This window comes from Priapulus caudatus, unplaced genomic scaffold, assembly GCF_000485595.1.
Source record: "Priapulus caudatus unplaced genomic scaffold, Priapulus_caudatus-5.0.1 Scaffold579, whole genome shotgun sequence".
Lineage (NCBI taxonomy): Eukaryota > Metazoa > Priapulida > Priapulimorpha > Priapulimorphida > Priapulidae > Priapulus > Priapulus caudatus.
The window spans coordinates 94,698-103,888 of NW_014577640.1; positions in this window are offsets into that span (position 1 = coordinate 94,698).

Consider the following 9,191-nt stretch of genomic DNA (forward strand, 5'->3'; position numbering starts at 1 on the left):
AGAGAGAGAGAGAGAGAGAGAGAGAGAGAGAGAGAGAGAGAGAGAGAGAACATGGGGAATGGTTTTACCATTATAATGCCATCCCGACGAAAATGCATCTCTAACTAGAGGGAGCACGCTGACACTGTTGCAAATAACTATAGCCATTTACGCTCATGCTCTGGATTCACGCATTAAGTATGATAATCATGGTCAAAACGGACAACATGGATTGTTATTGCTATAATTATGATGCTAAATATAGTGAGTAGTTTGCCTATTATTGAATCGTATTCTGCCTCTCAACCTTCATTCTTTTTCCTAATAGCAATCTTCTCCTTTAATGCCAGGCGGCGAATTCGCTGTATGTTTTTCTTACTATACTCAGTGCTCACAGCGACTAATACTGATTCGCTGCAGTTCGATGATAATTTATTAATCGTATGATCGCTGATCGCGTTGCATGACGCCAGAGAACTAAATCTTACGGTTTTAAGCGCAAATTCCTCTCCTACTATTATCATATGATACATAATCGTCCTGCGTTACTTATTGCACGCTGTGATGACGACAATGGACGAGCGCAGTTGGTGGGTGCGTGGTCATATTACTAGTAAAATTTATGAATGATAGTCTGGGAAAAAATAGATTGAATTCATTAATGTACCATACAAAATTATGAATGAATTCGCGAGTGCAGTTTTATTGTTCATATAGGTTTATGGGGGTATGGAACCAGTATATCCAAACTGAAACTAACATATTTAACTCTAAATAGTAGATACGCCGTTAAACATGAACTTAGAAGTGAATGACGTCTAACAAGTGTTAGTTCACACGTTTCGTCTGATATTATGGATGATATGCTCGCCATATCAAAAGAAGCTCGTAAAGTTATGTGCCAAGCGCTCAGGTATGCACGCGCAGATACAAACAGCCAAATGTCCCAAGCTTCATGGTACCACTACGCTTGTCTCCGAGGAAACGAATTCGTTTTAACTGCCATGTGAGCGCCGCCCAACAGATTTATCAATGGGATTAGACAAGAGTGCTATCATCGCAGGAAGGAGCTGCTAGCCACGTCGACAGCAGCAGCAGCAGCGGTGGCGGATTATTACGCTGTGACATAATCGACCCCGCGAAGTTCACACCCGCAAAGCGGCTTGCGAGCGGAAAACTGGTGGGTTTTGTTGCCGAGACGGCATCACAAGGGCTTACAGGGTTGGACATCCGGCTAGCCGGCACACCTCTAACCCGGCTGGGTCAAAACCCGCGTGGCTACGTATGTAGTCGCTCCATACCACACATACACACACACTCACTCAGAGACACACGCACGCACGCACGCACGCATCCACGCAAGCACGCATGCACGCACGCAAACACGCACGCACGCGCACACCCACGCACGCACGCACGCACGCACGCACGCACGCACGCACTTGATCACACACACACGCCGCGCGTGCGCACGCACGCAAACACGCACGCCCCCCTACACGCACACAAATACGTATTTATATATCATACGTCTATTCATTTACATACCCCATCCGCGGCTAACATCTTCAGCATCTGCGCATTCGCAGCTGATCTGTGGAATGAGCGAAATACTGCTACCGCTTGACATTTGCCTAACGCCGGTGCCAGCGTCAATGCCGTCGTCACTGTCGCCGTATGCATGATGTTCACGTCTAATAAGAGATGAAAAAGAGTTTTAGACTTAAGGAACATTGCACCCAAACACTCATACCTCTATTTTATGAGCGATTGTAATTTATGAACACTTTGGTTTAAAGTGATTACGTTACGAATTTCTAGCTCCATCAAGTAGTATATTTGTGTGTTATTTGTACAAAATAAAATGTATGAAAATACAATTAGTGTTTCTGTTTACTTTTCATGCTTATATGCCTTCTTTATATGCCCTAATTTGCCGGTGAAAAACAGAGAGACGCCAGTATCTGAACAGTACTGGGGTAATAGTGTTAGACAACAGAAATTACCAAATCGTCTCGATTTTTGCAAATTTAACCAACGTAAAAACATTTTTATCAGGTGAGAGCTTGAGGATATATTTAGTAACGTTAGTTCTTACTTTTAATGTAAAAAAATGGGAATTTTTTTTTTTACAAATTTTACCGTGGAAAATTCGTGACGTAGTCTATTTAACGCCTTGTCATGCTTGATCACGAGCGGAGTTTAACGGGCTACGCCTTTCCTATTCCTATTGCTACTTATTTCCTATTACTTTATTTTATTGTCAACAACCACACAAAACTACAATGCCACGAGGAGAAATATTTCTATATACGATGTCTCCAACATATATATATATATATATATATATAGTATGCTACACACTCTTATCTCCCCTCCTCTCTCCTCATCTCTACTCTCTCTCTCGTCTTCTCTTCTGCCTCTCTTCTCTCTCTCGTCTCACTCTTCTTCTCTAGTCTTCTCTCCTCTCCTAATCTCCTTCTCTCTTCTCTACGTCCTCTCTCTCTCGCGCTCGCTCTCTCGTTACATCGCCTTTTTTCCTCACTATTTATTTTTCATTTCCTCTATCTCTCTCTCACTACTTAGCTAACTAATCCGCTCTCTCCTCCTGCGATTTCCTTCCTTCTTCCTATTTAACTTTCTCTATAGTTCACCGCGCATGCTTGTTCTCTTTTTCATTGTCTTTCTCAGTATATCTCTTACTCTTCTGTCTGCCTCTTTCTCATCATTATTGCTCTCTTCATCTCTACCTCTCATCTCTCTTCTTCTCGTTTCTCCTATTTCTCTCTCTTCGTCTACTTCTCTTTTATGTCAAACATCCTTATCTCTATTTATCTTACTCTCCACCTCTGTCAGCGAATCTTTCTCTCTCTATCTTCTCTCTCTCTCCATATTATATATATATATATATATATGTTTTAATTATGATTTATCTGTAATGATATGGTAAAAGAAACTAGGTTACTGCTGTCTCGTAAATGGTCGAAATCAGTATAGTGAGCGACGGTGTCGATCCTTGTAGACTAACTTATTCAAAACTTACAAACGTAGAGCGCGATCGAAGCGATGACGATGATAGTTGTTTATTGTGTGTTCCTCTCTCGTGTCTTCCTCTCCTTCGCGGGTATTATAGAAGACCGTCGCTTATCGTCGATCGCGGCTTCCGCATACGTGCGACCGCTCTTTATACCTGCGCGTCAGCGTGACTTGAGAACAGAATGCACGAGGCTCTCCGGTTGGTCTTCAGTGGGTGGCGTGAGTGAGATGCCGGGAGCGGCGATTGATTAATGTGAGGGAGGGTCGATGCTGATTTTACTGTCGCCGCAATCAGCCAGAAGTTCTGATGGGGCGACTGTTTTGTTTTTTTTGGTTTGTTTGTTGTGGTTTTTGATCTTGTTACTTTATATTGCGCACGCGACGTGAGGCAGTGCGCAGTCGTGTGCTATGTTTAGCGACGCCTAAGCTCCAAACAAAGAACAACAGATTGTGGTGCGGCGTTCATGCGTGCCTATTATGCATCATTATTTTCCGGTGTTGTGTGGTGTGTGTGTTGTTGTGTAGTTGTGTGCTGGTGTGTGTGTGTGTGTGTGTGTGTCGTGTGTGTGTGTGTGAGTGCTGTGTGTGTGTGTGTGTGTGTGTGTGTGCGTGTGCGTGTGCGTGTGCGTGTGCGTGCGTGTGTTCGTGTTTGTGTGTGTATGGGTGTGTGTGAGTGAGTGCGTGCGTGCGTCCTTGCGTGCGTGTGCGTGCGCGTGCGTATGCGTGCGTGTGCGTGCGAGTACGAGCGTGTGTGAATACACAAGTGCTAAGCTGCACAGGCAGTTATTCGCATGTAAAACTATGTGAAGTTAAATACAATTTTAAGGTAAAATAAATAGAAACGACAGTGCATGGACACTGCTTCAAATCTGTGGCCGTATATCGGCTAGATTTACAAACTTTAAATTGACATTATTCTTAGCGGATAAGCAATGTATGCTGCTATATATTTCTAGTGTGTCTATGGTAAAAGTAAAGGTTCGATTTTGCTTTAACGATGTCAAACTCAGGATGCCCCTTCGCTCACTCAGGATACCACTGCCACAATGCTAGCACTATTTTTAAAGTGGGCGGAGCTCGGGGGAAATCCAGCGAATGGAGATTCGTAAACAGCGTATGATTTGAAAGAGGTAAATGGGCGCACAATCCGCGTACTATTTCATAACACTATTTTATCAAATTTTTCATGAAATAACGGTCGGATTTTTAATATCTTTGCAACTTTTATTAGTCCAAATCTTATTACATAGGATTCGAGTAACGTGCCTGCTGTAAAACTTGTAGTAAAAAAACGTTACAAATTGTAACCGAAATCTACTTGTGGCAGTGGTAGATTTAGGGGTGTTGCTCACCCCTAACCCTATTCCCCGGGCGTGGAGGGACAGTACCGCAACGTGGCAGCACTAGTGTTAGGATTAGGGTTAGGATCAGGTTTGGGTTAGGGTTAGGGTGAGGGTTAGGGTTAGGGTTAGGGTTAGGGTTTTTGCATCATGATATCTGTCCCCACACCATAGATTAATTTTTGTGGATGAAACCCCTATATATAGAGATCCGATATATAGATATTTAGTGTTGGGGTTAGTGTTGGAGTTAGGGTTATGGTTACTGTTAAGTGTGGAAGTATGGGTGTTGCTATCCCCCGGGCGTGGAGTACGCAACGTGGCAGTACTAGTGTTAGGGTTAGGGTTTTGCATCATGATATCTGTCCCCACACCACAGATTAATTTTTGTCGATGACGCCCCTATATATAGAGATCCGATATATAGATATTAAGTGTTAGGGTTAGTGTTGGAGTTAGGGTTATGGTTACCACAGACTAACGGATACACTACACCGTACACTACACTGTATCCGTTAGTCTGTGTGGCTACCAGGGGCGTAGCCAGTATGTAGCACTGTAGGCCCGGGCCTACACTTTTTTTGGCCAAGTTATCTTTTTTTTTTAAACACCCATAATTCAAATCCATAAGCTTGCTGGACGAGTTTAAGAGTCTAGGCAGGAAAAACTATTGAAATGAACGTAGCAAGAATATGGCTAAATTAGGTGACCTATTCTTCTGTCATCTAGGCTGTCATTTTTATCGCGTGCCGTTTCATTCAACACTCTACCCGCCAAAAAAGACTAGGATCCGATCTTGTCAGTTTTTTAACATTTTAACTCGTTCGTAACACTATTTTAACTCGTTTGTGTTTTTTGGGGTTAAAAGTGATATTGAATTAGGTGTCTCAAGTTAGCAAGAGGTCAGGGAACCAGAATGAACACTCGGGAAGGGCCGTTTCCGGCCATCTGGGGGGTTTGTAAAACCAAAAATTTTGGCCAAACCGATGGTGGCGCTCCGCTCAGATAGTCGTGCCTACAACTTTGAAAATCCTGGCTACGCCCCTGGCTACTGTTAAGTTTTCGAAGTATACGTCAACTGTATCACGTGACCGTCCTTCCACGCTCGGGGGATAACAACACCCTAGATTGAGCCCATGAGCGAAAGCGCCATCTGTCGTGGAGTTTGTAACGATGTAAGGCATTTTCAGCAGGATACGCGCTAAATTTCGGTAGTATCCTCCCTTATTCTCGTTGAGTGGCGCTAGTGTTCACATTGCCGCGCCGTGGTAATGCGCCGGGTAGTGAGTGTGTGGATGTGGAGTTAATACTGCCTATATACGTGTAGTAGGTGGACTCTATAGTTGAAATTTGTGAGCGAGTGTTTGCATGCTGGTCTTAGCTAACTGGTATTCATATTCCTACATGATTCACAATGATAGTTTCTGCATGTGCGCAATAAATTTCACCGATATGTTACTTTCGTATAGGCGAGGAACCCGTGCAGGATTCCATATTTGCAAGATGACAGCACCCCGACTTAATACATGTGCGATATGCTTTCTTGGTCAGCACCAGCTACTTTGTCTAAATTAGTACCAGCTTTTACTCCATTTGTTATCAATGCTACATGCGGCTGAGATGGACATTCGTATCCAGTAGGCCTACTCGTCCCCGCAACGTGGTACAAACTTCTGGTTGTAGTGTGACGCAATCTAGTTGGCATTATATTATGTTTTAATTTGAAATTTGATTTGTACGTTTGGTTTTAAATTTATATATTTTTCGATATTACATTACATGGCAGCTAGGTCGCTACTTACTGAGTGACATTACAAATGTTAGACATTATAAGTTGTTTCCTCACAGAGATGCTTAGCAATTTGAGTTTCCTTGCAATATTGATGTTTGACATATTTTGCCATTCCTTTGACTCCGAAACACGCTAACCGATAACATATCGGTGTGGTGCAAATGTAGGAAATACCGCTGTTATTGTTGGTAGCCCGTTTAATATAAACGCACCTTTTTAATTATTGAATTGAAGTGTTTTGAAAAGAGATGCTGCTGCCATTAATATACACGCACCTGCCCGTTATTAAATATCCAGGCTAACCGTGTGTAACAACGGGGAAATTGTTGCACAATCTTGTTGCATAATGTTCAATCTGGCGCTGAATAAAATTCAACCTACGCACGAATTGAAGAATATCCGGCCACAAATACGAAACGGCGCACAGATTCTCGCTTGATTGCAAATTTGTTGTAGTTCGTGAGTGCGCAGAGTTTCAAGGTCGACGTCCGATTACGTCACACGTACGATCGTCTGCTGCGGACCTGCTGCGTCATCAATGAGAGCTGTTCGACTGAATTAGGCGGACAGCAGAACATGGCGCGTCTGCTGCGTATGAAGGAGCTCTGAGAACGCCCCCGATGTCCACATCAGTAACTGCGAAAGACGATCCACGCTAACAAGCAGTTGTTTTTTGTCGTGTACACGTTGTGGAGTTTTTTTACTTTTGGACGCGTGCAATCTGCCGTCGCTAGGGTTAACGGACTCTCTTACCTGCGGAGAAATGCGTGTTCTCATTTTGACTATACCGTCTGCAAATATCAATAATGGTTATCTGTATTACCTAATGTTTTTTATGTATTTAATAATTAATCGTCTACCATTATACCCATGATCTATAAACACATCATAATACCAGGAGTGTCATAATATAGATGTTTATATTATGACACTCCTGATTATACGTACATATACCCCCTACGTATCACGTTACTAAGATTACATCATGGACTACAGCATGCGTTGCGGGGGCTGTCCTCCACCAAAATATTCCTAAAGTAACTATCCACGTCAAATTATGACTGATGAACCAAGAGGCTTCTATCAACATAATAAGATTAATTAAAAAATTGTTAATTATTATTATTAACGATATAATCACGATACAAATTGAAAAACCTAATTTGGAGATTCAAATTCTATATCTATCTATGACGGACCGAACGTACTACAAACGTGCATAATATGGCAATAAATTTCCGACAAGACTGCTTCTAGACCCACTAATCTACAAGGACAATGTCTTCGACTATCGTGCTTGTGTAAATCCCGAAAGAATACGGTTAATGTTATTCCGCTAGAACAACGTAGACCATTAAAAGAACGAGCAAATCTTTCAACTATTTTCCTGTCACTGGTTACCACAGGACTCCGATAACGACGATCCTGAAACTGGTGACTGGCCTGATATAGTCTCGCAGAGTCACGTAAAAGGAATCCGTCTGACATCCCCTTGGCGACGCACGTTGGCATTAGCTCAACATGTCATTATTTCCTCTCCACAATCCTTGCGAAATGAAAGATATAAGCCGATGATTATCATTAGTCAGACACAAAATTAGAGATTCTGGCTCATGCGTCGCACGCCGTCTCAAGCGTTTTCGTCCAAAACATATAGCTAGCAGGAAACGTATCTGCTGTAATATTAGAATACTAGCACGTATATATATATATATATATATATATATATATATAATACCGTATTATATAATTACCGTATTATAATATTACCAGGAGTAAGATAATATAGGAGGAGTAACCAGGAGTAAGATAACCAGGAGTAACCAGGATAAGCAGGAGTAACCAGGACTAAGATAACCAGGAGTAAGATAACCAGGAGTAAGATAATATATCCTATATTATCTTACTCCTGATATTACCGTATTATATATTACCGTATTAATATATACGGTATTATTAATATAATTGTTATATGATTGTAAAAAAACACATCATTTCAATAATTGGTGCAGTGCATGTCACGTGTTATAAGCAGATAATCCTGGTAACTAACAATACACTTTCAACAATACAGTGTGTATTGTTGAACACCTTCTAACAATACACTGTGTATTGTAGTAGGTACCTAACAACTGTGTATTTAAATTCAATTTCATTTTTAATAAATTCAATCAAATCAATCAAATAATTTCAATAAATTCATTTAAATAAATGTCAATTTCAAGTTTACAAATCAAAAAGTAAACTAATTAAAAAAAGAAAAATGGAAAAAAATGTGTATTGTTAGAAGGTGTTCAACAATAAACAGTGTATTGTTGAAAGCTCATAGGTACCTTATACAATAGACAGTGTATTGTTAGAAGGTGTTCAACAATAAACAGTGTATTGTTGAAAGCTCATAGGTACCTTATACAATAGACAGTGTATTGTTAGAAGGTGTTCAACAATACACAGTGTATTGTTGAAAGCTCATAGGTACCTTATACAATAGACAGTGTATTGTTAGAAGGTGTTCAACAATACACAGTGTATTGTTGAAAGCTCGCTAACAATACACAGTGTATAGTCAAATGCCTAAACATACAACACACTGTGTATTGTTAGTTACCAGGATTATCTGGTTTTAAGATATCATGTAATATAAAACCGTTGTTTCTCGCTGAAATCAATGTATAAAAGCGTGGCCGCCAATATGTTACATTGTTGTGCATCAAAAGAAGGTTTAAACGGATGGTAGAGGACAGTATATTCTATCTGGCAAAAGATAACGATAGCAAAACACGTAGAATATGATTTTTAAAAACCTGCGACTATACTATATGAAATTCCCTTCAATTCCCACCGAGATATGTCATTATCTTTCCATAGATCTTAGTGTATCTCTCTAGATTATGACTATAAATAGGAAATAATATTAGGGACTAGGGTTATTGGCTGTTTAAGGTGGCGTGTGAGTTCATGCTAATTGAGCCAGGCATAATAAATCATTGGTAACAAAGGGTACTCTTCCCCCATAGTAATTTTTTCCGTCCACAAATCTCAAT